Raw genomic sequence first — 26,466 nt, 5'->3', positions numbered from 1 at the left:
ACACAGACAATCTATGGTTGGACCTCGACATCTTATAGAAAACACTAAATGTGTGTATAAGAATATATTTAACCATGTTGACTGCACATTACACTTGGTGTGTCTGTAGACATTTTTATTTTGGTCTGGTTTAATAAATGTTACAAAATCTCTCTTTTTTAAATGTGCATCGATCAAACTCACAGAGTCAAAGAACATGTTTCCTCGTTGCATTTTTATTGTTTTAAGAGTTTGAAATATCAGCTTTACAACAGACACAAAAGGATGAAACTAGAGGAGATTGTTGCTCTGATTGTTGTCATTATGAGATGAAAATATGACTGTTTAATGAGTTTATTTTTTAAATCTGCAAACACAAAGAAACAAAGAGACAGAAGAAAATCAACATCAAAGACTCAGTGATTGACATCAGGACTGGGAACACTGGTCTCTCCTCAGTATCTCTGAGACCGGAGTCTGGGAGCCCTGGGTGGCCTCACAGGTCACAGAGCCCACCTTCCCCCACTGGTCTGCAGTGAGCGTCAGGGTGCTGCTCCAGCTGTAGAGGCCGTCATTCTGCAGCACTCCAGGAGTCCTGCTCTCCTCCCCTCTGATGCTGCTGCTGCCACTGCTGTCGCTCGTCTTCCAGGACAGACTCCAGTCTGAGGGGAAGCCCTTGTTGGCCACACACATGAGCGTGGCCTTCCCCTGCTCCAGCTCTGCACTGGAGGGACCCAGCACCTTCAGGGCGGGGCGGGTATCACCTAGGAAACACCAATCAGCTTAGAGGACAGGAACCACAATTTGAATTTCTCCTTTAAGAAGTTTCTGTCAGGTGTTTTTTCTGCTCCACCAGTCATTCACTCACACATTGTTTCACTTCCCTTTAAGAAACCTCTCATGCATATCAGCACAGAGAGAATCATCACACAGTTTGAGCTGAAATATGTTCAAACTACACTGAAAATAAAAGAAGCAGATGTGGAAACATTTACAGCAGAAGTTTGGCTTTAAAATGATTAGAAGTCTAAATCATGGACGACTGAAGACATTAGTGGACACAAGCACAGAGCAGCTACTCATTCATGTAGATTTGAAATGTTATTGAACAGCTCACATGATTTCAAACTAAATCTGAAACATCGGACACGATAAAAACATCAGAAAGCAAACTTTGACTCATCCAAACAGCAGCTGATGTGGTGGAAATTTACAAACTAATCATAAGATGATGAAGTTTACTCTTGTCTACATTTTACTGTGACAGAAATGTAGATTAAACAAGAGAAACTCGCAGAGCTCATCTGAATTAGTCCAGTAAAAAGGACAAACATCAAACACTAAATTATTTTTAAAAAATACTTTTCTCTCATCTAAGCAGCCTAACAAGTAGTTATTAAATAAAATGATACAATATTTAATAATAAACACAGTTTAATTAACTTACTTCCAACATCCAGTCTGGTTCCTCCACCAAAAGTCCACCACAGTGATACAAACTCATTGAGGCGCCGTACAAAAACCTCTGACTGTAGAGAGACACGGCTCTCTGACTCTGTCAGACTGAACTAAACCTACAAGCCCTCAAAATACAACTTTATCATCAGAACTACAAATAATAATTAATAATATGAAACATCCCAGATTTTCATTGGAAATTGTCCTGAGTGTCTGAATATTCATTTCCAAAGCTGACTTTGTTTCTTAGGACAAAATTTATGAATAAAATAATTAATCAGTTACACAAAAAGTTTCCTAGCCTTTCATATTAAATGAAATTAAAGAAAAGAAAATTAAATGAAAGAGAAAAAGGGCATAGAAGTAACTTTGTTTTTGTCTTACTTCCAACATCCAGTCTGGTTCCTCCACCGAACGTGCACCACAGTGATACAAACTCATTGAGGCGCCGTACAAAAACCTCTGACTGTAGAGAGACACGGCTCTCTGACTCTGAGACAAACAAACTCAACAAAATCATTCACTGTTTGTATCATTTAATAATATTATAATAGTGTAATTAAAACAAATAAAGCCCATTACAACAATATTTAAAGAATCTGATTTCAAAATGTAGATTTTACAGCTTTCACATGTGAAAACATCTCTTGAAACCTGACACTTATTTTTTCACAGCTCTAAACACTGAAACTAATTCTCAGCCTAAAACGCTTCAAAAACACTTCAGATTCATGTAGTTATGTTTTGAATTTCACAAAAATATTAAGTTCTGGAAAGTGTACCAGCATTTTTTTCTATAATGTTTTTTTTAATTTCTGAAGGAACATGTCCATTGTTAAGACGCTGCCTACACATACAGGGTTTATTTAATGAGTTTTTATTTCTATTTTGGAATTCTGTCTACAAATAATGGTGTTTTAGGAAGCTTTGAAAATTCCTTCCAGGTAGAGAAGACTGTGCTCTGTGCTGTTCTCACTGTGAAGGCTTCTAACTGGTAAACATTACCATTCAATTCAGGTTTTATCACCATGTGTTGCTTTGGTTTACTTTTGACATGTTTCACACACACACACACGTTTTCAAACGACTTCACTGACATTTATTCGTGAACACTTAAATGAACTCCAGTAAATGTTTCCCCATCACTGCTTTTCTCAGTTGCTTTGGTGAAAGTCTTACATCAGGAACGTCATTCTCACCACTCTTAATGCAGCTCTCAAAATATGTAAGGCCTTTTTCACCACACAGACTCATCTATGCAAAAGACACTTCATAAAACACTTTCACCGTCGTTTTAAGACATCAAAACAGTTTTTTTTTGTTTTGTTATTTTTCTCAAAACCTCACCTACTTTGGAAAGAGTACTGCAAAAAATGTAGGCCTAATGTCACAAGGGGCCAAAGGCCTGTACGAAACTGGACTCAAGTGCTGGACCACATGTGGAGACGGTTGAGTTTGCTTCACACAAATCTTTATTTGGCACAAAAACACAGAGTTATACTTGACGTGGGATTCCTGACAAGAAAATGTAGCATGGTGGCCTAAGGTGGCGTGGTGATCAAGAGGGAGAGAGGAAAAGGGGGTTAGTGGGTTCACAGACTTCTCCAGGTGTGATTGAATTTTAAAGAGGAGTATGGCATATGTTGCAGGTGGAGTTGGTGGTACTTTGAGGGGAGTAGGTGAAGGTCCAGGTGAGCTGAATAGATTTAAGATGAGCTGACCTGAGCTCCAAGGGATCCTGTGAGAAGCAGTGGGAAGAGGGCAGCAGGTGTGATATTGAAATCCTTCCCAGGAGACGGAGCATGAAACTGCAGTGAGTATGGCCGAGTGCATAGACTTGTGCAAGGAGCATGAAGCATGGTAGCCTGTTAGCACCGAGGGTAAGTTGGCAAACTAGCAGTGAAGAGACGGCAACGCTGGTCTTAAATATCCTGAGTAGGTTGCTCCAGGTTGGCTCCATGTGAGGAGATGACGGCTCTGCCCAGGGGCAGACACAGGAGAACATGGTGGAAATTTACCAGCAGCTCACCCGGACTGTGACAGCTAATGAGAAGTTTAAAACTGTTTTCAGAAACAAAAATCACGTCTGATGGTTTTTTTGTATTTTTTTAACCTTACAAAACTGATGAAATGGAGAAAAGCAAAATAATACTCATTAAACTATATGTGTGTTCTGTTCACATCATCGACACATTCTCAGCCTGGCTGGGGGGCTTCTTTGCCCAGCCTGGAGGCTCCCGGTGCAGACGGCTCCCTGTGATAGTGTTTCCTCACCTGGCTCATGTAAAGATTGATTGATTGATTGATTACTACAGTGCCGTGATCTTCCTCGTGCTGTGTGTGTTTTGTTAGATTCTTCCCAGTTCAGGTTTTGTGGAGTTTTCTGTTCAGCAATAAAAGCTGCCACTTTGAGTTCAGTCCTGTTTCCAGTGAGTTTGAGTTTGGGTCCAATTCCTGCCTGGACACAGCCCGATCACGACAGTTGTGAGCTGTGAGTTGTGGATCAATGAAGTAACAAATCCCTTTATTAGTGTAGAAACAACAGCAGTGTGTATGTGTGTATGAAAACAACGAGAAAGGCTAATTTGATTGGGGAAAAGCATCACTGATGTGAGAACTGCAGCAAAGCGACTGAGAGAAACTGTAATATATGTTGGAGGTGGATGGTACTGGAAGAAATCATGTTGTATCATGATGTTTGAACCATATTTAATTTTGGATCACAGCCATCTGAATGGTGTCCTACAGCAATATTTTAAAATTGACATTGAACTTATTTTAAAAATAATCAATTAGTAGTTCTTCAACCGCATCAGGATCTGCGTGGCGTACAGAATGTTGTAAAAACATGTAGTGAAGTCCAGACCTTTACTTTTTCACATTGTGCCTCTAAACTTGGTCAGATGATTTCCATAGAGAGGCACTTTGCATCAGCAGCACCATGCTCCAGTGCTCTGGGAGAGTTTATAGTCCTGAGAGTTGAACACTGGATGACTGACAGCTGTCCTTCATCACAACAGAAGCCACAGAAATCCTCCTCATCAAAAACATGACTTTGATCTGCGTCCTCATCTGGACTCTCCTCTGCTGCTGCTTCACAGGTAAAGTCCAGAGAATCAAACTCCTCTCCTCTATCAACATCTGTCCCTCTGAAATGAAGCCCACAAAACCATGAAGCTGCTTTATGTTTTTGTCTCTGTGTCCTCAGAGTCCAGAGGACAGATCACAGTGACTCAGCCTGGAGCAGTGAGCTCTGCTGTGGGAGGAACTGTGAGCATCAAGTGTACGACCAGTCAGGATGTTTATAACTCCAACTATTTAGCCTGGTACCAACAGAAAGATGGAGGAGTTCCTAAACTGCTCATTTACTATGCTAGCAATCGACAATCAGGGATTCCAGCTCGTTTTACAGGCAGTGGATCAAACTCTGACTTCACTCTGACCATCAGTGGAGTCCAGGCTGAAGATGCAGCAGTTTATTACTGTCAGAGTTATCACTACATCAACAGTCAAGATGTGTTCACACAGTGAAAAACAGTCGTACAAAAACCTCCCTCAGTCAGACTGAACAGAAACTGAAGTGACTGCTGCAGCTGGAAGATACTGCAGAGACTGATACAGTTCACTGAGGACACACACACACACACACACACACACACACACACACACACACACACACACACACACACACACACACACACACACACACACACACACACACACACAGCATTAACATTGAGTGTATTGCTGTAAATTAAAAGACCACCAAATACTTTGAACACACAGAAAACATCAGTAGATAAATTAAGTATTTATTAATTAGCTGCTGTAGAAATTTAAATAGTAAACTTTTGAATCCAGCATTCGTTTCCTCTTTCCCATCATTGCTTAGACTCCACTTTGTTAATTGCTTTATCAGAGCATAACTTTGAAATCTTTAAATGATTTTTTTAGTTTGAATCTTAAGTCTTAAATTTTAAAGCAACATGAATAAATAAGGAGCTACAGAAAAACCACATTACTGCTCACAGACGTTCCTACATGATAGAGAACAAATAAGTTTAGAGTTCAGAGTTATCTCAGCACAGATGTGTTTACACATTTTAATATTATTTTACCTCAGACTGAATAAGAGCTGAGCTGACTGCTGCAGAGACTGATGGATTTCCTCCAGATTTACCTTAAACAGCATCATAACCACTCATAACAACACTATTAATAGAAGCAGTAATAAACATGCATTTCACTCTTTATACAATGTAATCAGAGTATACAATGAATGCATTGTAACTGTATTTGGTATCAATAAACACAGATTTGTGTGTGATTGTGATTCATGACTTCAACTTGGAAGCTGATCTTCTCTGAGCTGAAGACTTTGCCTCTCATTCCACTTTTCAAAGTCGTGCCAGGTGGTCCTTGGGCACTGTTCTCGGCTCGTGCTAGGACATCCGACTGATGCCTGTTGCCTCTGGTTCTCTGAGACTCTCACCCTTTGGCTCTGGGTGCCTCATCTGGGGCCTTCCTCCTTCTCCTGCTGTGGCCTCCTGGATCTCCTGGCTCTGGAGGTTACTCAGGGGTCCGTGAGCAGTGGTTATTATTATTGTTGTTATTATTATTATTACGACTATTATTTGGGGTCTGTCGTCTACTGTTCTGTCCACGTTTGTATGTATGTGTCTGCTTCTCTCTCTCTCTCCCCCCATCCTCGGGGCTGTTGACGGAAGCGTGCGTCGTGGAAGAGGCGTGTCCGGGCGACTGTCGTCATCGGGAGTCGCTCTTTGCTGTTGCAGCTGATTACCTGACCAGCTGGTGGTGATCATCCCTCCCAGCTAGGAAGAGGTATTTAACCTGGACTCGCGGCGACAGTCGACGTGGGATTATTACTCTTGACCGGTATAGTCGGCTAGCGTGTGTGGCTAATTGTGGTTTTTCCTTCTTCCTCCAGGAAAGTCGGGCGAAGAAGCGAGTTGGGGAGCACACAAACTAAGGGAGCTACAGCACGGGACGCACTGGGAGCAAGGGATGAGCACCATTGGCAAATTACATCTCTGAGTTAATTGTTGGACTTACCTGTCTATTCACTGTAAATAAAGTGCACTGTGGCATCGCAGAGTCCTGCGTTTTGGGTCCTACTTTCCTCATCCCCACGGTCTGCCAGCCAGACCGTGACACTGCCTCTGACACCCAGGAGGGCATTATTGCACCTCCCTGCCCTCATTATTGTCTACCTTTTGTGACAATGACACACACCACAAAAAGATTGTTAATTTATGTATCTGTGCATTTTCATATCTTTGTGTTCCAGGTGCTGTATGTTTTTGTTCCCTTTGTTTTTTCTTACAGGTGCAGCAGTTGGTGACACATTGTTGGACAACACGACAACAGGCAGAGGAAACACACAAGGGAATGACACACAGGAGGAGAGCACAGATGGAAATAATCACACATAAGGAGACCAAGGGGAAGCAAAACTGAAAACTGAACACAGGACAAGGACTATCAGAAGAAAACAGGAAGCATGACGAATATGTAGATGCAGAAAAGACACTGTGACTGGGGGAACAAAAACAGAGACAGACACTAGACACTGAGACATGGAGACATGACTGCCTGTGCAACAGAGGGAACAATAAACATGGAGACAAGAGCTTATACACAGGCTTGAGATGGACACTGAGGGAGGGAGAACTAGGATCACTAAGAACTTAAGAAAAAAAGATAACCAAAACCATGAATAAAAGTAATCGAAGAATATAAATTAACAACACAGACAAAACACTGGGTCACAGATCCAGCACTGTGACATGTCCGCTTCTAAACAGGACTTTTTTTTACATACTTAGCATGCTAAAACAAAAGCAGAAGGACAAAGTATTGTTTAAAATACTCATTTAAAATTGATTTATTTCCAGGCATCCAGTCTGGATCCTGAAAGAAAAGAGTTTGTATCATCATGATTGAGCTAAAACCTCTGAGTGTAAAGAAACACAGCTTTCTTCTTAATCGTACAGTTTGGTTGTCTGAAATCAAAAATGAAAAAACTGTAATAAATAAATGCAAAATAAGAAGGCATTTTACTATTTTGGTATTATATCCACATTATCACATGCTGATGATCTGACAATAATGATAATAATGAAACTATACATGCATCCCATCCTATTCCAGCTGTCTTAAGGTCAGAGGCAGGGTACACCCTGGACAAGTCAAATAGTGAAACTAATAAAGACTTTAACAAAAAGAATGAATAATTCAAATAATGTCACGATCTGCAGCAGCAGATTGTGTGGAGCGGAGAGTGAGAGGACCCAAAATCAGACACGTGGAAACAGGATGGAATTTACCAGAAAGCGAGGCGTTCATTGAGACTGCATGAAAAATACAAAGCAAAGGAAAAACAGGACTAAGACACAAATACCTAAACTGGGCAAAAACCAACACTGTGAATGTCGTGCATGAAGCATGAAACATGAAACCTGTAACTTCAATAACTCTGATATTCTTTATTATTAACTGGGAGAAAAAGTGCCGACTCAGTCTTTTGTTCCAGGACAGACTGTCTCTGTCAGATGTAAAACCAGCAAGCGTCCTCCTGACAGACCGTGGTCTTTTTCTTGTGTTAAGAGGTTTAGTGAAGTGAGTTTCTCTCATTTTGCTGTGAACACTAGAAGAGATTAACTTCTATATAAGTTGATTAAAGCAGACCTGTAGTCTCTCATCTGCCTGCATTCCTGTGTTTGTTCTGTTAGTCTGTTCTTAACATCATGTCCACTGTCGAGCTCAATTCTGTCGTCATTATTTGAGTCCAGTTATTGTCTCGCTGCCTTCTGTGAGTTACTCAGCCTCTGTTTTGTGTGCTTTAACTCTCAGACTCCTGATCTCCACCTCATCCTGACAGTTAGAGATCCTCAGCTAAGTCTCCACCTGCTTCCTCTCTGCCACCACCAGCTTCTAGACTCTTCTCTGCTTTGGTGCTTCATCACAGTTTCACTGCCAAATAGTTCATTAATCAAAATTTAATAAATCTTCAATTATACTTTTTTTAATGATCTCTGTTTAATCATACAGATGACACCCTGCTCTTTAATTTTACTTATTAGGTTTTAGATCAGATTAAAATGTAGATCATAAAACAGCTTTGAGAGTAGAAATTATGAAGAGCACACAGATAATCTATGGTTGACATGAACTCAACATCTTATAGAGAAATATTTAATATGTGGATTAAAAAATATATTTAACCATTTTCACTGCACATTACACTTGATGTGTCTGTTTACATTTTTATTTTGGTCTGTTTTACAAATATTACAAAATCTTAATTTTTTAATGTGCATTTATTAAACTCACAGAGTCAAAGAACATGTTTTCTCGTTACATTTTTATTCTTTTAAGAGTTTGAAATATCAGCTTTACAACAGACACAAAAGGATGAAACTAGAGGAGATTGTTGCTCTGATTGTTGTCATTATGAGATGGAAATATGACTGTTTAATGAGTTTATTTTTTAAATCTGCAAACACAAAGAAACAAAGAGACAGAAGAAAATCAACATCAAAGACTCAGTGATTGACATCAGGACTGGGAACACTGGTCTCTCCTCAGTATCTCTGAGACCGGAGTCTGGGAGCCCTGGGTGGCCTCACAGGTCACAGAGCCCACCTTCCCCCACTGGTCTGCAGTGAGTGTCAGGGTGCTGCTCCAGCTGTAGAGGCCGTCATTCTGCAGCACTCCAGGAGTCCTGCTCTCCTCCCCTCTGATGCTGCTGCTGCCACTGCTGTCGCTCGTCTTCCAGGACAGACTCCAGTCTGAGGGGAAGCCCTTGTTGGCCACACACATGAGCGTGGCCTTCCCCTGCTCCAGCTCTGCACTGGAGGGACCCAGCACCTTCAGGGCGGGGCGGGTATCACCTAGGAAACACCAATCAGCTTAGAGGACAGGAACCACAATTTGAATTTCTCCGTTAAGAAGTTTCTGTCAGGTGTTTTTTCTGCTCCACCAGTCATTCACTCACACATTGTTTCACTTCCCTTTCAGAAACCTCTCATGCATATCAGCACAGAGAGAATCATCACACAGTTTGAGCTGAAATATGTTCAAACTACACTGGAAATAAAAGAAGCAGATGTGGAAACATTTACAGCAGAAGTTTGGCTTTAAAATGATTAGAAGTCTAAATTATGGACGACTGAAGACATTAGTGGACACAAGCACAGAGCAGCTACTCATTCATGTAGATTTGAAATGTTATTGAACAGCTCACATGATTTCAAACTAAATCTGAAACATCGGACACGATAAAAACATCAGAAAGCAAACTTTAACTCATCCAAACAGCAGCTGATGTGGTGGAAATTTACAAACTAATCATAAGATGATGAAGTTTACTCTTGTCTACATTTTACTGTGACAGAAATGTAGATTAAACAAGAGAAACTCGCAGAGCTCATCTGAATTAGTCCAGTAAAAAGGACAAACATCAAACACTAAATTATTTTAATAAAAAAAATACTTTTCTCTCATCTAAGCAGCCTAACAAGTAGTTATTAAATAAAATGATACAATATTTAATAATAAACACAGTTTAATTAACTTACTTCCAACATCCAGTCTGGTTCCTCCACCAAAAGTCCACCACAGTGATACAAACTCATTGAGGCGCCGTACAAAAACCTCTGACTGTAGAGAGACACGGCTCTCTGACTCTGTCAGACTGAACTAAACCTACAAGCCCTCAAAATAAAACTTTATCATCAGAACTACAAATAATAATTAATAATATGAAACATCCCAGATTTTCATTGGAAATTGTCCTGAGTGTCTGAATATTCATTTCCAAAGCTGACTTTGTTTCTTAGGACAAAATTTATGAATAAAATAATTAATCAGTTACACAAAAAGTTTCCTAGCCTTTCATATTAAATGAAATTAAAGAAAAGAAAATTAAATTAAAGAGAAAAAGGACATAGAAGTAACTTTGTTTTTGACTTACTTCCAACATCCAGTCTGGTTCCTCCACCAAAAGTCCACCACAGTGATACAAACTCATTGAGGCGCCGTACAAAAACCTCTGACTGTAGAGAGACACGGCTCTCTGACTCTGAGACAAACAAACTCAACTAAATAATTCACTGTTTGTATCATTTAATAATATTATAATAGTGTAATTAAAACAAATAAAGCCCATTACAACAATATTTAAAGAATCTGATTTCAAAATGTAGATTTTACAGCTTTCACATGTGAAAACATCTCTTGAAACCTGGCACTTATTTTTTCACAGCTCTAAACACTGAAACTAATTCTCAGCCTAAAATGCTTCAAAAACACTTCAGATTCATGTAGTTATGTTTTGAATTTCACAAAAATATTAAGTTCTGGAAAGTGTACCAGCATTTTTTCCATATATTTTTTTAATTTCCAAAGGAACATGTCCATTGTTAAGACGCTGCCTACACATACAGGGTTTTGTTTAATGAGTTTTTATTTCTATTTTGGAATTCTGTCTACAAATAATGGTGTTTTAGGAAGCTTTGAAAATCCCTTCCAGGTAGAGAAGACGGTGTTCTGTGCTGTTCTCACTGTGAAGGCTTCTAACTGGTAAACATTACCATTCAATTCAGGTTTTATCACCATGTGTTGCTTTGGTTCACTTTTGACATGTTTCACACACACACACACGTTTTCAAACGACTTCACTGACATTTATTCGTGAACACTTAAATGAACTCCAGTAAATGTTTCCCCATCACTGCTTTTCTCAGTTGCTTTGGTGAAAGTCTTACATCAGGAACGTCATTCTCACCACTCTTAATGCAGCTCTCAAAATATGTAAGGCCTTTTTCACCACACAGACTCATCTATGCAAAAGACACTTCATAAAACACTTTCACCGTCGTTTTAAGACATCAAAACAGGTTTTTTTGTTTTGTCATTTTTCTCAAAACCTCACCTACTTTGGAAAGAGTACTGCAAAAAATGTAGGCCTAATGTCACAAGGGGCCAAAGGCCTGTACAAAACTGGACTCAAGTGCTGGACCACATGTGGAGACGGTTGAGTTTGCTTCACACAAATCTTTATTTGGCACAAAAACACAGAGTTATACTTGACGTGAGATTCATGACAAGAAAACGTAGCGTGGTGGCCTAAGGTGGCGTGGTGATCAAGAGGGAGAGAGGAAAAGGGGGTTAGTGGGTTCACAGACTTCTCCAGGTGTGGTTGAATTTTAAAGAGGAGTATGGCTTATGTTGCAGGTGGAGTTGGTGGTACTTTGAGGGGAGTAGGTGAAGGTCCAGGTGAGCTGAACAAAGTTAAGATGGGCTGACCTGAGCTCCAAGGGATCCTGTGAGAAGCAGTGGGAAGAGGGCAGCAGGTGTGATATTGAAATCCTGGCCGAGTGCATAGACTTGGGCAAGGAGCATGAAGCATGGTAGCCTGTTAGCACCGAGGGTAAGTTGACAAACTAGCAGTGAAGAGACGGCAACGCTGGTCTTAAATATCCTGAGTAGGTTGATCCAGATTGGCTCCATGTGAGGAGATGACGGCTCTGCCCAGGGGCAGACACAGGAGAACATGGTGGAAATTTACCAGCAGCTCACCCGGACTGTGACAGCTAATGAGAAGTTTAAAACTGTTTTCAGAAACAAAAATCAAGTCTGATGGTTTTTTGTATTTTTTTTAATCTTACAAAACTGATGAAATGGAGAAAAGCAAAATAATACTCATTAAACTATATGTGTGTTCTGTTCACATCATCGACACATTCTCAGCCTGGCTGGGGGGCTTCTTTGCCTCCCTCCTGCTGTGTGCCCAGCCTGGAGGCTGCGGTCTGTGACCGGCTCCCGGTGCAGACGGCTCCCTGTGATAGTGTTTCCTCACCCGGCTCATGTAAAGATTGATTGATTGATTGATTGATTGATTGATTGATTACTACAGTGCCGTGATCTTCCTCGTGCTGTGTGTGTTTTGTTAGATTCTTCCCAGTTTAGGTTTTGTGGAGTTTTCTGTTCAGCAATAAAAGCTGCCATTTTGAGTTCAGTCCTGTTTCCAGTGAGCTTGAGTTTGGGTCCAATTCCTGCCTGGACACAGCCCGATCACGACAGTTGTGAGCTGTGAGTTGTGGATCAATGAAGTAACAAATCCCTTTATTAGTGTAGAAACAACAGCAGTGTGTATGTGTGTATGAAACAACGAGAAAGGCTAATTTGATTGGGGAAAAGCATCACTGATTTGAGAACTGCAGCAAAGCGACTGAGAGAAACTGTAATATATGTTGGAGGTGGATGGTACTGGAGGAAATCATGTTGTATCATGATGTCTGAACCATATTTAATTTTGGATCACAGCCATCTGAATGGTGTCCTACAGCAATATTTTAAAATTGACATTGAACTTATTTTAAAAATAATCAATTAGTAGTTCTTCAACCGCATCAGGATCTGCGTGGCGTACAGAATGTTGTAAAAACATGTAGTGAAGTCCAGACCTTTACTTTTTCACATTGTGCCTCTAAACTTGGTCAGATGATTTCCATAGAAGCACTTTGCATCAGCAGCACCATGCTCCAGTGCTCTGGGAGAGTTTATAGTCCTGAGAGTTGAACACTGGATGACTGACAGCTGTCCTTCATCACAACAGAAGCCACAGAAATCCTCCTCATCAAAAACATGACTTTGATCTGCGTCCTCATCTGGACTCTCCTCTGCTGCTGCTTCACAGGTAAAGTCCAGAGAATCAAACTCCTCTCCTCTATCAACATCTGTCCCTCTGAAATGAAGCCCACAAAACCATGAAGCTGCTTTATGTTTTTGTCTCTGTGTCCTCAGAGTCCAGAGGACAGATCACAGTGACTCAGCCTGGAGCAGTGAGCTCTGCTGTGGGAGGATCTGTGAGCATCAAGTGTACGACCAGTCAGGATGTTTATAACAACAACTATATGTTCTGGTACCAACAGAAAGATGGAGGAGTTCCTAAACTGCTCATTACCTATGCTAGCACTCGAGCATCAGGGATTCCAGCTCGTTTTACAGGCAGTGGATCAAACTCTGACTTCACTCTGACCATCAGTGGAGTCCAGGCTGAAGATGCAGCAGTTTATTACTGTCAGAGTTATCACTATCCTAACAGTCAGTATGTGTTCACACAGTGAAAAACAGTCGTACAAAAACCTCCCTCAGTCAGACTGAACAGAAACTGAAGTGACTGCTGCAGCTGGAAGATACTGCAGAGACTGATACAGTTCACTGAGGACACACACACACACACACACACACACACACACACACACACACACACACACACACACACACACACACACACACAGCTTTTCAGACAACTTGCACAAAATGCAATGATATCCAAAACTTATAATCAAATTGAATTAAACCAGGACTTTTTTTTCATTAAATAAATGTTAGATTTTTATTTTTATTTTGATAAAGTCAACATAATTAAAGTCTTGTAAAAACAATGAGTCTCCAAACACTTTACAGATGGCTGATCCCCAATCAAATAGCAATAATGCTAATACTGATATAAAAAATATTAATTAAAAGTCAGAAAATAATATCGTGTATTCTGTCTGAAAATGTACAAATTGCAACATTACTTCATCTTTTACTTTGATGCTGTTTATTAATTGTATCTAACTACTGGTATGACCTTTTTGACAACACAAAATAAGCCAAAAATGTTCTTATTTAATATTTGTTTCATTCATTAATAAGCAGTGAAAAATCAAGGGAGAAATTAGAGACTTAGAAGGTAAATAGTGCAGTGTGCAGTGTTCGGGTGATTATTCAAAGAAAGCAATGTATCACACATGTTCAAAAGTAATGCAGATCATTACTTAAATCCTTGCCAGAGAAAGTAATTAGTTACATTACTTATTACATTACTTATTACATTACTTCACTGTTACACTGAAATGCATTGACACTAAATTACCAGTTAATAATATAAATGTAAAGGCTAAAACCACAAAGCAAAGATGAAAAGATGCCCAAAGAGGCTTCACCTCCTTGGGCTGCGATCACCACAGTGATACGTTTTCAAGAAATGTAACAATAATGTTTATATGTAGATCTTTCTATAATTATTTATATTCATAAATACCAAAGCATGAGTCATCACACACTCTCTGAAAGTAAATGATGGAAGAAATTAGGAAAAGAATAATTGGTCAAGTTTAACCTTTTAAACACAAATTGACAAAATATTGTTGAAATTTGGTTACTTAAGTAAATATACATGTTCCTGTTTTGGAATATCTTTAATTACTAAATTAAACTTAAATTTAAAAAAAAAAAAGAGAAAGGAAAAAAGTGTTGTATTGACTGAAGGATTCTGAACACATGACACAGGATGACATGATGAGGAAAGATGACTGACTCTGTGTGTTTGCATGTGTCCTGCCTCTCTGCTCACAGCTGTTAAGAGGCCAGTGTCTGTGAAGGTTCTCAGTCATCCAGGTCATCGTAGACAAAGGAGCTTGCAAAGAAAAGCGTCTGGACTTCTTTAAGTTACTTGAAGACGTTTCACCTCTCATCCGAGAAGCTTCTTCAGTTCTAAGGTCAAATGGCGAGGGGTCCCAGATTTAAACCCAGTGGGAGTTTCCCCCCAAAGAGGGACAAAAGGACCCACTGATGATCCTCTAATCGCCTGAGCCAAGGCGTGAAAGAGGGCGTGGGTCCCAATCAGCCAGAGTTTCGGGTGTGTTCATTGTGAAACCTGGCCCCACCTTATCATGTGATTTCCTGAGGTCAGATGGCCCAGGATGTGAGTGGGCGTTAAGGCGTCTGGGGAGGGATCTCAAAACTGGATTATAGATGGCAGAGAGTTGGTGTCGTAAACCACCGCCTCTGTTCAAAGATGGTCGCTCACAGTGGACATAGATGGCTTCTTTCACTCCTCTTTCAAACCATCTGTCCTCTCTGTCCAAAATGTGAACATTGGCATCCTCGAAAGAGTGTCCTTTATCCTTAAGATGCAGATGGACTGCTGAGTCTTGTCCTGTGGAGGTGGCTCTTCTATGTTGTGCCATGCGCTTGTGAAGTGGCTGTTTGGTCTCTCCGATGTAGAGGTCTGGGCATTCCTCGCTGCACTGTACAGCGTGTTGGTACAGCATACACCACATTGTTAAGTTTGTGTTTTGGAGTTTTGTCTTTCGGGTGAACCAGTTTTTGTCTGAGCGTGTTGCTGGGTCTGAAATATACCGGGATGTCATGCTTGGATGAAACTCTCCTGAGTTTCTCTGATACACCGGCTACATAGGGGATGACAATGTTGTCAATGACAATTTCTTTGCAAGCTCCTTTGACTACAATGACCTGGATGACTGAGAACCTTCACAGACATTAACACAGCTGATTTGAGAGTATTTATGTTCTATTTTAAATTATTGTTAGCATTACTGTCAGCAATGAAAATGGGATCATAGTAATTCACTGTAAGACAACAAGAGATACAGACTGTTTTCTCTCTGCTCCTGTTTTTGGTAAAGTTCTCCATGCAAATGATACCATGTACTTTAATTATGTCACTGAATCTCTTTATTAATATAGTTTTAATGTGATTATCAGTGTTGTGATATTTTGATACCATGGTAGCATTTACAGGATATTGTTTTATTGTGATATTATACAGAAAAGAGTTACTCAATAAGGCCCATTTAATAGTTGTTTTTCTCTTTCTCTGTGACCCAAGAATTAATGTGTAAGACTCACAGGCTGGTACCCCAAGGTCGAAAATACCACAGAGACGAGACCACTTCCTTACTCCCATCCTCCCTTTTTCTTTATCTCTTAGAAAAAGGCTCGTTAAAGGCCAGGTGGTTTGTTTCAGAATTCACTAATGAAAGAACTCTGTATTCTATGTCTAGGAGTGTATTTTGCTGGGATGATCATAAATTGTAGCTGAACTGATAAACTACACACAGGATACTTCTTTGCTCACAAGGCAGGAAGACGTTTCCTTATTTGGTCTGTACCGGTTTGAACTGAGAACTTGCTGACACACGAACCTTTTTCCTCTATATAAGCTGTTATGTACTAAATAAACCTTTGAGTCGATTTGGGAAGACAACCTGAAGCAGTCTGTGTTTCCTTGTTCTCCCAAGCTGCTCCCGACGTCGTAACTAACCCAGCTGAATGGCATACCTGAGTGTTACTTTAAATAATTAGGAATCTTAGAAGGAAAGGACAGAACTCTGCTTATCGCTCGTGCCTTGGAGGGAAAACCGGGATGGACATTTTTTCCTTCAATTTGGCGTCAGAAGTGGGATTGACTGACAGAAGGTAAATATGCGTCTTTCATATTTATATAAAGACCGTATTATACCTCTCTCAGTGATCGATCCATAAAAAAAACGGGATATGCTGACGAAGTTTCACTTAGTGATCCAGAGAGATACACTGACGACTTCCTCAGTCCCCGAATAAAGTAAATTAACCCTTGTGTGGTGTTGGTGGACCCGCTAGAGTTGTGGCTTTCCAAATTAACACTATCAAACAATTTTATGTTAAATTACTATGAATTAATGTGCTTCTCGTTTTTCTTTTATATAAAATGTTATAAATAAATCAGTTATAATCAAGTGGAAAGACACAACACATTTATACGTAAAAAAAAAAAATAATAATAATAATTAATTGTTTAATTTTTCTTTTAAAAAAAAACAAAAACAAAAAAAAAACACAGGCCTCAAGGGTTAAAAGCAGTAAATTAAAAGCAGAAAGACACAGGGAGTTGCCTGTTGTTAAGCGAGAAGTTGCTCGCTAAGTGAGAGTTGCTCACCCAAACAAAAATTGCTAGCAATAAATTTAAAGTGACCTCAGCTGTGCCGCAGCGAAAATACTAACCTAAATCCTCCTAGCGTGTAAACCCCTCTGGAAATCACTGAACATGGGTCAGAATAATTCAAAGACCACAGACAGGTCCGATAAAAAATCTAAAGTACCTGTAAAACCAAAAATTAATAAAATACAAAATAAAGTCTCAAATAACGGCTCAGTACAACTCCCATTTCCGGTTACGTGTAACCTACGTCCGCGAATCGGTGAAGACGTCCATGATCACGTATCCAGAACATGCGGAAGTGCTTATGTGACTGACTTTGTTTACAACTTACGGACTGTAAGTTCAATGCATTCTAATTTATTTCCGGAGCCCTATCCCGAACGATTATCGCCAGAAAACAGGTCAGTAAAACTGAAGGCCAGTGCAGATATTACCACGAAAGCTAAAAGTGTTAAGATAATGTTGAATTTTGATGTAGAAGGCTCAGAGGAAAGTGAGAAACTAATGTATGCAGGATTACCCGCTCCAGCACAGCAAGGAAGTTTCAGAGGACGGAAGGATAAAAGTAGAGATATGTGTTTTTATTGTGGCTCAGTTTTCCAGCAGCCGCAGACACCCAGAGCAAAAATGAATTTGTGTATTTCATTTAACATAAAGGGTGAAATGTTTGCTGACACTGATAACAGCTTATGTTTTCTCTGCCCTATGTACCGACATGATGGAGAAGGAACATCCTCTGTGTCAGCTGGACCCTCAGCAGAGAATGAACTCAACATCCTTTTTGTCCGGTACTCTATGTCACACACTGTGCCAAAAAAACGTGTACAAATACAACAAGCCACACTTTTGTTTCTCTCACACTGTTCAACAACATGATAACTGCTCACACAAGTGAAGGTCAAACAGTGATTTTGTCACATAACTCAGACATAGTTTATGACATAACTACACCATGTCGTCACATAGATCTAACCTACCCTATCGACTGTACTATTTCTGCACTTACGTTGCCAGCTGAATACCAGAATATGACATTGTGGTCTAAAAGTGAGAATGATATAGGATTTATTGACTGTACACTTTATCACGTACACCTATTAAAACACAACAAGCCAGTATATGTCAAGCAACATCCCATTTCTGCCGAAAAAGCCGCAGCCCTAGATGTCATGATAGGAGATTTATTGACTACAGGAGTAATAAAGCCCACACTCCTGTCAATCCTGTGCCAAAGCCTAACAAACCTGGCGTATGGCGTTTCATACAAGACTTAAGGCAAATTAATGCAGTCAACATTCCTCTGCCACCTCTCGTTTCAGATGTTCACAGCATATTGACATGCATTGCATACACATTTTACCGTGGTGGATTTATGCTCCGCTCCTTTTTCTCAGTACCTGTGCATGAAGACACACAGCCGTTATTTGCATTCACACATAGAAATAAGCAGTACACTTGGACTCGTTTGCCCCAAGGCATGGTAGACAGCCCTGCTGCTTTCTCAATGGTGGTCTGTGCTACCCTGGACAGCTTAACTCCTCCAGGGCTGTACTGGATGACCTCCTCCTCTGTGCTGAAAGTGAAAAACTATGTCAAACTGCTACACACATGCTTCTCCAGCACCTCCAAAAGACTGGCCACAAAGCATCAGCAAAGAAAATGCAGTACTGTCAGACTTCTGTTCAATATTTGGGATTCACACTGTCTCACGGAAAACGTTCCATGACTACAGACAGGGTCAAAGCTGTGACCTCCGTCCCTCGTCCCACTACACAGAAGGAAATGTTGTCCTTCCTGGGCATGGTGAACTATTGCAGACAGTGGATACCAGACTGTTCTTTTCATGACCACATTCTGCGTGACTGTTGTAAAAAAGAGAAGCCTCCTCGAATACTGTGATCCACAGAAATGACTGCCTCTTTCAATGCATTAAAGGGAGTGCTGATCTCCGCCACTCAAAGGTGCTGTCCGTGGTTGTTCAGGAATGCCGGCCTGCCTGAGGGCAGTAGCAGCTTGCTCTATCATGATAAGGGACTGCGAGAAGCTCACACTCTCACATGACACTATTCTACACACCAATCACCAGGTCACGACCATTCTAGCAAACATAACTACACAACATATGCAAATCTCACCATAAAAGCGAGCAGCACACCCAATTCGCCAGCACATTTATTGATCCTATGCTGTGTTCTTCTGACCGACAGGATGGCTCAGACAGGCTTGACGATCATGACTGCATGACACGTATACAGGAATCCACAGCACCACGTCCAGATTTAGAGCAAACACATATCCCAGACTCAGCCACGGTTTATGTGGACGGGTCCTGTTCAAGGCCGAGTGACAACTCATTTCTTTGTGGCTATTCAGTGGTAACAGTGCCTGACATCATACTAGAGGCTCACTCATTACCATTTCACTCAGCACAAAAAGCAGAGCTCATGGCTTTAATACGCGCCTGTGAGCTCCATGTGGATAAGCATGTGACAATTTACGCAGACAGCCGCTATGCATTTGGCGTTGTGCATGACTTTGGCACATTGTGGAGACAAAGAGGATTTAGATCTGCTGATGGAAAATAAATTGCTAAATTCTGATTTTGTTCAAAGACTTTTTCAGGCTATACAGCTGCCATCGGCCGTTGCAGTTGTAAAAAACGAAAGGACACAGTACAGCTGACACAGACGAAGCAACAGGTAATGCCTTAGCAGACGTGACAGCCAAGGCTGCAGCTGCATCACAGCTCCCACCTCCGCAGGAAGTATTATCTGTGCCCCTACAGCTGCCACTTGTTACACTCCCAGACTATTTAGACACAAATGTTGATTTAAAATTCATACAAGAGCAAGCCTCTGCATGTGATTACACCTATTGGGAGAATAATGACTGTACCTTAGATGACAGAGATGGCTTATACAAAATCTTAAGGGTTTGATTGCCCTCCCATATTCCCTGATGCCAGTCCTTGCCCGACATTTTCACTGTGTGAGTCATGTCGGACAAAGAGGGGTAATAGGGGCAATAAAATCAAGATTTGTAATTGAGAAAACATCACATGCAGTAAAAAGCATATTAGCAACCTGTCTAACATGTGCGCGAACTAATGTAGGTAGCTCAAAAGCAAAACATCAGCATTTACCACAACCAGATTTTCCATTTCATACATTATGACTCCATCTGCAGTAACCAAATAATTTCCATTTGAAATAAGACTATTTCCAACACCATGGTCAGCTTCCAGAGGGGCACCGCTAGTAGAAGGTGATGTAGATATTGCATTGTCCACTGATGTTCACAACCTGGTAGAAAAACTGAATAATAACTATCAGAAAGTTTGTCTCTCTCAGCCTTTCCCCTCCACAGTTCCACCAGTGGAGACAAGGAGATGCGTGTTGGAGAAGTTGCTAAAACCAAGGACACTCTGGGAGGCCGCGCGTGTTCCAGCCCCAGACTGTACTGGCAGTGACGAAGAACCAGCATCCTCACAGACGGACAACCTCAGTGGATTCATGCCAGCAGGGTTAAGACCAGCCCAATCGGACCATCTCAGGCGTCGGATCAAGCAGATGACATCTCCGGCGGGCCAACGCCCGGAACCAGAGCAAATAAACACACGGGTAGACGACATCTCCGGCGAGCCAGCGCCCGGATCCAATGTACATACACACACACAATCACTGATTAACACACAACGCCTGAAAGAACAACAACAAGGTACTCAAACATCCAGCAGGAACAGAAAACCAAAAGTACCACATGATGTCTAACCTGATAAAGCTAGACTCATTCCATCCTGATAATGGAGAAAATGAAATGCCCATTGTCATCATACGACGCTTATTCTGTGTCTCTCGAACCTGGGACCAGGCCAGAAGACGACTGAAGAACTGTCTTTCTTATATATTTAGGTTATTTATCATATCTATCGCATTAACCTTAGGATTTCTCTTTGCTATTTTGTATTGTAGACTGCAACCATGTTCACATTTCTGCAGGTCATATTTTGCTGACGATACCTCATGCTCCATTTTGCAAGACACCTACTTAATGCACTCCTCACGTTCCCTAAAATCAGTAAATGACAACATAGACGCCACTAATAAACCATTTTATGCGCCCTCTAGAGCAGGAGCTAACGCCTGGTATGAAAATGCCAGAACAGCCGCTCGTGACTTAGGAAACAGTAACTGTTATGTCTGTTCAAAGGCTAATCCAGAACAGGTTATAGTAGGATACCCCATATCCGGTTTCCCCCTCACTGAGGGACTAGAGAAAATCGGCGGAGATAATGCTCTCTTTAAAGACGCTTTACAGTTGACTCTGAGCCCTCTCGACTGCTTACTTAGACACACACACACACCAACTAACCCTGAGACTCCATTAGGCGAATTATTGAAGTTATCTAATGACACCGCAGGGACCTGCGCCCCAATGAAACGCCCCAAGAATAGGTTAAAACCCTCACTGCCCTTAGGACAGATCCCTCTCCATTTTAATACTAGTATGATATGTCTGCGCAGACTAAAGTTAACTGGCCCAGACACACACATAGATTATACAAAGGATAACTATACATTCTTCTCTGACTCCCCAGGTGCACGCTGTAATGAGACATGGCTAGCTGTCTCTGTGGCTGAAGTTGTATCATATCTGGAGGAACACACACACAGTTCAAGTTCGAGCGGAGAATCGATCATTGTTCCCCCAGAGGGTGTATTAAATGACACTGACTGGGGGGAGTTAGTTAAATCACACATGGTCACGCGCCTAACTAGAGCAATCCCACATGCTTATTGGTTGTGCAATAATACCCTTAGATTAGCTTTACCTGTTAATTGGACCGGTACCTGTGGTCTAGTGACCGTTGATGTATGCTGTACTTTCATTCCCAATAACACCGCTCCTAACGGTTCATTCACACAAGCTATGAATAAACTTGAAGCATTGAAGATAGAACTAATTGCCGATACAGGCCACGGTCAGTGGCTACATAAGTGGCTACAGGACACGTTTGGAAGATGGAAGGAACTAATTGTAGCCTTTGTAACCGTTGTAGCATGTATTATTTTGTTTTCGATGATTATTGTCTGTTGTGTGATACCATGTATACGCTCTCAGAATTTTTGATATTAAGCTTGCTCGAAGGACCAGTTACAGTTATGATTTGTCTTTATATTATGTTATTACATTCTGTCTTTATACTATGTTATCATTTCATGATAAAAGGAGAGAACTGTTGTGATATTTTGATACCATGGTAGCATTTACAGGATATTGTTTTATTGTGATATTATACAGAAAAGAGTTACTCAATAAGGCCCATTTAATAGTTGTTTTTCTCTTTCTCTGTGACCCAAGAATTAATGTGTAAGACTCACAGGCTGGTACCCCAAGGTCGAAAATACCACAGAGACGAGACCACTTCCTTACTCCCATCCTCCCTTTTTCTTTATCTCTTAGAAAAAGGCTCGTTAAAGGCCAGGTGGTTTGTTTCAGAATTCACTAATGAAAGAACTCTGTATTCTATGTCTAGGAGTGTATTTTGCTGGGATGATCATAAATTGTAGCTGAACTGATAAACTACACACAGGATACTTCTTTGCTCACAAGGCAGGAAGACGTTTCCTTATTTGGTCTGTACCGGTTTGAACTGAGAACTTGCTGACACACGAACCTTTTTCCTCTATATAAGCTGTTATGTACTAAATAAACCTTTGAGTCGATTTGGGAAGACAACCTGAAGCAGTCTGTGTTTCCTTGTTCTCCCAAGCTGCTCCCGACGTCGTAACTAACCCAGCTGAATGGCATACCTGAGTGTTACTTTAAATAATTAGGAATCTTAGAAGGAAAGGACAGAACTCTGCTTATCGCTCACGCCACGGAGGAAACCCGGGATGGACATTTTTTCCTTCAATCAGAATCAAATGCAGGACAAAGAACTGCTTCAGGATGAGAAATTATGAAGAGCAGCTGGTTTATCGACCGCTGACGTGACCCAAACAGCTCGACTCACATTAGATGTGGACATAAGAACACATTTAACCTTTTTACTACACCTGATGTTTAACAATCTGCCCTGTTGGAACTTTTCACGGTTTTCTTCCTCCTTTTGCTTCCGTCTGTCCTTTTGGGAGGAGCTACATCCCCTTTATTAAAAGCTTTATTAAAAGACCAGCAGCAGCCTTGTGGCATCTCATCTCATCCTCTCATTCTTTGAGCCATAAATTTAGGGACTGTAACAGGATCAGCAGATGTTTACATTTTAAACCATTTTTTATACTTTTTTAAATTTTGTGATCATTTTGGCTGTCATATAACTTGTGACATGGATTTTTGCAGGAAATCTTCTTTTTGGTCAAGTTTTTTGAAATCTGGTGTCTTTTACTTTTACGTGTCATCCGTACTCTGTTGATGCATTTTGCACCCTGTCGACACCTTTGTGGACCAAAATGTACAAGAACAGAATCTGGCATTAAATCGTCATAAAACAATATTTTTTCAGCTTTTTTGTTTTTCATAAATAACTTAATAATTAAGCAATAAAATCAGTTTTGTTGCTCAACTTTGACATGTCCAAGACACTAATAGACACTAATGTCCCATCCTATTTATTATATGGAAAATATTTAGTTTTTGAGAGTTTTTTCAATAAAGATTAAACTGTTTAAAGTGGCATTTAAAGGGTTAAAACTGTGAAAATTATTTAAATTGGAAAAGGGCTCAATTTATTTTTGAAAACAAAGGAGAAAAAATATTGCCATATGGGGACTTTATGGCAAATTTTTTGAATGTGCATTTTTGTATATGAAGGTGTCGACATGGTGGAAAATTTGATGAGGGCACAAAGGTTAAATAAAAAGAGACATTCAGAAAAATAATTTCCACTTTAATAAGTCTAACTGGATACTGAAATGAGCACCTTTGTTTCTGTCAATATCATGAAGTGTTTGATTCATTGACAAACAACATCCCTGCTGGAGTCAGTCAGATGATTTCCATAGAGAGGCACTTTGCATCAGCAGCACCATGCTCCAGTGCTCTGGGAGAGTTTATAGTCCTGAGAGTTGAACACTGGATGACTGACAGCTGTCCTTCATCACAACAGAAGCCACAGAAATCCTCCTCATCAAAAACATGACTTTGATCTGCGTCCTCATCTGGACTCTCCTCTGCTGCTGCTTCACAGGTAAAGTCCAGAGAATCAAACTCCTCTCCTCTATCAACATCTGTCCCTCTGAAATGAAGCCCACAAAACCATGAAGCTGCTTTATGTTTTTGTCTCTGTGTCCTCAGAGTCCAGAGGACAGATCACAGTGACTCAGCCTGGAGCAGTGAGCTCTGCTGTGGGAGGATCTGTGAGCATCAAGTGTACGACCAGTCAGAATGTTTACTATAGCTATCCATATCACTATTTAGCCTGGTACCAACAGAAAGATGGAGGAGTTCCTAAACTGCTCATTTACTATGCTAGCACTCGAGTATCAGGGATTCCAGCTCGTTTTACAGGCAGTGGATCAAACTCTGACTTCACTCTGACCATCAGTGGAGTCCAGGCTAAAGATGCAGCAGTTTATTACTGTCAGAGTTTTCACTATCCTAACAGTCAGTATGTGTTCACACAGTGAAAAACAGTCGTACAAAAACCTCCCTCAGTCAGACTGAACAGAAACTGAAGTGACTGCTGCAGCTGGAAGATACTGCAGAGACTGATACAGTTCACTGAGGACACACACACACACACACACACACACACACACACACACACACACACACACACACACACACACACACACACACACACACACACACACAGCATTAACATTGAGTGTATTGCTGTAAATTAAAAGACCACCAAATACTTTGAACACACAGAAAACATCAGTAGATAAATTAAGTATTTATTAATTAGCTGCTGTAGAAATTTAAATAGTAAACTTTTGAATCCAGCATTCGTTTCCTCTTTCCCATCATTGCTTAGACTCCACTTTGTTAATTGCTTTATCAGAGCATAACTTTGAAATCTTTAAATGATTTTATTAGTTTGAATCTTAAGTCTTAAATTTTAAAGCAACATGAATAAATAAGGAGCTACAGAAAAACCACTTTACTGCTCACAGACGTTCCTACATGATAGAGAACAAATAAGTTTAGAGTTCAGAGTTATCTCAGCACAGATGTGTTTACACATTTTAATATTATTTTACCTCAGACTGAATAAGAGCTGAACTGACTGCTGCAGAGACTGATGGATTTCCTCCAGATTTACCTTAAACAGCATCATAACCACTCATAGCAACACTATTAATAGAAGCAGTAATAAACATGCATTTCACTCTTTATACAATGTAATCAGAGTATACAATGAATGCATTGTAACTGTATTTGGTATCAATAAACACAGATTTGTGTGTGATTGTGATTCATGACTTCAACTTGGAAGCTGATCTTCTCTGAGCTGAAGACTCTGCCTCTCATTCCACTTTTCAAAGTCGTGCCAGGTGGTCCTTGGGCACTGTTCTCGGCTCGTGCTAGGACATCCGACTGATGCCTGTTGCCTCTGGTTCTCTGAGACTCTCACCCTCTGGGTGCCCCATCTGGGGCCTTCCTCCTTCTCCTGCTGTGGCCTCCTGGATCTCCTGGATCTCCTGGATCTATCGCTGTCTGACTGTCACGGACCCGGCTCTGGAGGTTACTCAGGGGTCCGTGAGCAGTGGTTATTATTATTGTTGTTATTATTATTATTATGACTATTATTTGGGGTCTGTCGTCTACTGTTCTGTCCACGTTTGTATGTATGTGTCTGCTTCTCTCTCTCTCTCCCCCCGTCCTCGGGGCTGTTGACGGAAGCGTGCGTCGTGGAAGAGGCGTGTCCGGGCGACTGTCGTCATCGGGAGTCCCTCTTTGCTGTTGCAGCTGATTACCTGACCAGCTGGTGGTGATCATCCCTCCCAGCTAGGAAGAGGTATTTAACCTGGACTCGCGGCGACAGTCGACGTGGGATTATTACTCTTGACCGGTATAGTCGGCTAGCGTGTGTGGCTTATTGTGGTTTTTCCTTCTTCCTCCAGGAAAGTCGGGCGAAGAAGCGAGTTGGGGAGCACACAAACTAAGGGAGCTACAGCACGGGACGCACTGGGAGCAAGGGATGAGCACCATTGGCAAATTACATCTCTGAGTTAATTGTTGGACTTACCTGTCTATTCACTGTAAATAAAGTGCACTGTGGC

The 26,466-nt window shown here is 40.8% G+C and overlaps 5 gene segments (V, D, J or C); 3 read left to right on the top strand and 2 right to left on the bottom strand.

The window, feature by feature from the left end:
* Positions 1-408: 408 nt before the first annotated feature.
* Positions 409-851, bottom strand: LOC308384468 (Ig kappa-b4 chain C region-like). The segment is given in 2 exons: positions 848-851; positions 409-743 (listed from the first exon to the last, which is right to left on the bottom strand).
* Positions 852-4,486: 3,635 nt separating this feature from the next.
* LOC308384467 (Ig kappa chain V region K-25-like) lies at positions 4,487-4,968 on the top strand. The segment is given in 2 exons: positions 4,487-4,538; positions 4,646-4,968.
* A 4,047-nt stretch (positions 4,969-9,015) lies between these two features.
* Positions 9,016-9,458, bottom strand: LOC308384466 (Ig kappa-b4 chain C region-like). The segment is given in 2 exons: positions 9,455-9,458; positions 9,016-9,350 (listed from the first exon to the last, which is right to left on the bottom strand).
* Positions 9,459-13,107: 3,649 nt separating this feature from the next.
* Positions 13,108-13,589, top strand: LOC308384465 (Ig kappa chain V region K-25-like). The segment is given in 2 exons: positions 13,108-13,159; positions 13,267-13,589.
* Positions 13,590-24,373: 10,784 nt separating this feature from the next.
* LOC308384464 (Ig kappa chain V region K-25-like) lies at positions 24,374-24,864 on the top strand. The segment is given in 2 exons: positions 24,374-24,425; positions 24,533-24,864.
* The last annotated feature ends 1,602 nt before the right edge of the window (positions 24,865-26,466 follow it).

This window comes from Rhamphochromis sp. 'chilingali' (genome assembly GCF_963969265.1).
Source record: "Rhamphochromis sp. 'chilingali' genome assembly, chromosome: 17".
Classification (NCBI taxonomy): Eukaryota; Metazoa; Chordata; class Actinopteri; order Cichliformes; family Cichlidae; genus Rhamphochromis; species Rhamphochromis sp. 'chilingali'.
This window is presented reverse-complemented; position numbering and strand designations above follow the sequence as displayed.